Genomic DNA, 2714 nt, shown 5'->3' with positions numbered 1-2714 from the left:
TTGTGTGTGTGTGCGTGCGTTTGTGTGAATGTGTGTGTGACTGGATGTGAGTGTGTCTGAGAGAAAGAGGGTGTGTGTGTGTGCATACGGTTATGAGCATGTGTACATACACATGCATGTGTGGGTTTGTGTGCGCGAGAGATTGTGTGTGTCCATGTGTGTAGGTGTGTGTGTGTGTGTGATTGGGCGTGAGAGAGTGTGTGTGCATGAGTGTGTGTGTGTGCGTGCGCGTGAGAGTGCACTGGTGAATGTGTGTGTTTGTGTGTGCGAGAGATTGTGTGAGTCCATGTGTGTAGGTGTGTGTGTGCATGTGTGTGATTGGGCGTGAGAGAGTGTGTGTGCATGAGTGTGTGCATGCGTGTACATCAGTGTGTGTGTGTGTGAGTGTGAGAGAGAGAGAGAGAGAGAGAGAGTGTGTGTGTATGTGTGTGTGTGTGTGCGTGTGTCTCTACTTTAGTGAGCAAAGGGACACTGAGGAGTCACACACTCTAAATCCAGCACAGACAGGTGTGTGTTGAGTGAAGTGTGTGTGTGTGTGGATGTGTGTGTAGGTGTGGGTGTGTGTGTGTCTATGAGTATCTCAGTGTGTGTATGTGTGAGTGGGTATATGAGTGAGGCGTGTGTGTGTGTGTGTATGCGTTTTTGAGTGTGTGTGCATATGAATGTATGTGAGTGGGTATATGAGTGTAGTGCGTGTGTGTGTGTGCATGTGTATGTGTATATGAGTGTGGTGTGTGTGTGTGTGTATGTGTATATGAGTGTGGTGTGTGTGTGTACGTGTGTATGTGTATATACGAGTGTGTGCGCACACATGAGTGTGTGTGGTGTGTGTGTGTGAGTGGATATATGAGTGTGGTGTGTGTGTGTGTGTGTGTGTGTGTGTATGCGAGTGTGTATGTCTCTACTCCAGTTGGCAGAGGGACACTGAGGTGTTCCACACTGTAAATCCAGCACAGAGGGGTGTGTGTTGAGTGAAGTGTGTGTGGAATCTGTGCAGGAGGGTCAGTGTGTCAGAGTCAGAGACACTGTAGAAGGACAGAGTGCCGGCCGGACGGTCCACACACACTCCTACCCTGTACACACAAACTCCTCTACCACCATGAAACACTCCTGCTCTGCAGTAGGGGGAGGCATGTACGAGTAGTCCGCTCCAATTGTGCATGACAGAGAATTCACCAGGGTATCTGAATTCATCAGAGCCTCTGGATCTACCAGAGTTAATAGTAATACTGCGGTCCAGACTCCAGGAGTGTTCATTGCGTCCAAACCCACAGTCCCGTCCTTTCCTGCTGATTCCTTTATCTGTCACTGCTATACGAACCTGTCCCTCCCCCCGCTCAGACACACTGAACTCAGCCTCCCAGTAACAGCGCTCACACACACTCTCTCTGCACACAACCTGGGGGTCGTGCTCAAATCTCTCTGGATGATCAGGATATGGCTGCTCTCTCCCCGGTGTGCGTGTCACCCTCCTGTTCCCCTCAGACAGAGACAGCTCTCTGTGCGCTGTGTTTGGATCCAGTGTGAGCTGACAGCCATCTGCACACCAGAGACATTAATGAGATTAATTATCATTATTAATATTCACCTCATTATGTGTGTGAGAGAGAAAGGGCTGTCATAGTACCTCTGTGTGTGTGTTTGTGTACGTGTGTGTTTCTGTTTGTGTGTTTAAGTGTGTAAGAGAGAAGTCTCTCTCACTCACTCACACACACACAGCAGAGTGTGTATCTATGGAAAGTGTTCTGTGTCGATACACACTCACATTTCCTGGGCCCTGGTTTGATCCTGTTCTCTCCTCCATGGTCCACACTGTAAGAACAGCAGAACAGAATTTTGAATTTTAACAATCCTTTATTTCCACTCTCAAGACACCAATAGCATCACATAAATAAAAACAAAGACACAATAAAACACAAAACCACGATCATATGAAAAATACACAAATCTGTCACAAAGGAAACTTATTCCATTCCCTCATCCTATTCCATATGCAAAAATAGCTCCCACCCCTCCACTGAACATTAAACACCCTTATAACACACACACTCTGAAACACACTCAGGTTCTCCATTGCTTTGTAATACTGAAACTCCACCATCACTGTGTCCCTGACCAAACCCCTAACTACAACAACCACATCTTGTCTGTCCCCTCCACCAATCATATTTTTCCCAATTGTAGAAACAGCTATTCTCGCCTCAAAATTAAATTAATGAGCTGGCACTTATCTGTCTTTGTTTTTATTGGAAATCAAGGATAAAAATATTACTTGTAAATGTTTCCCCTAGTAACCAAAACTAGACAATTCCTGCAGAAATTGTGAAGTGTGGTTGCCGCCAACGCAAAGTCGACTTAGTGCTGAACGGAGTGAACAGTTTCTGTAGCATGAGCAGAGACATAGTATGGTATACATGATATAACATCACGGCAACGAGTTCATTTGCAACACACGTATTCAGAGCTAAATTAACCCTTAATCAATACTTGAGATCAGTGTTTTACTCACGGTATGCTGTGACGAGTGACGGCGAATCACAAAGCTAGCTGGCCAGTTCAGAGGGTCTTGGAAAAACCCTATATCTACACTGCGCGGCCGCACCATTTTAAAAAGCAAGACAGGTCTAGGGAGATTAATTTGATTGATTGATGTTTTTACGTTAAGTTCAGCTCATTTTTACCATTCAACTAAAAACATTTAACTGGGCTGCAAT

The 2714-nt window shown here is 45.7% G+C and overlaps 1 long non-coding RNA gene across 1 annotated transcript; it reads right to left on the bottom strand.

Annotated features, from left to right (window-relative positions):
• Positions 1 to 285: 285 nt before the first annotated feature.
• On the bottom strand, positions 286 to 2327 carry LOC135246640 (uncharacterized). Its single transcript, XR_010327825.1, has 2 exons — positions 1766 to 2327; positions 286 to 1539 (listed from the first exon to the last, which is right to left on the bottom strand). It is a non-coding gene; the product is annotated as an uncharacterized LOC135246640 (long non-coding RNA).
• Positions 2328 to 2714: the final 387 nt, after the last annotated feature.

The sequence above is a fragment of the Anguilla rostrata genome, unplaced genomic scaffold (genome assembly GCF_018555375.3).
Source record: "Anguilla rostrata isolate EN2019 unplaced genomic scaffold, ASM1855537v3 scaf0636, whole genome shotgun sequence".
Taxonomy (NCBI): domain Eukaryota; kingdom Metazoa; phylum Chordata; class Actinopteri; order Anguilliformes; family Anguillidae; genus Anguilla; species Anguilla rostrata.
The sequence above is the reverse complement of the archived record's forward strand: the minus strand, read 5'-3'. Positions and strand labels throughout refer to the sequence as shown.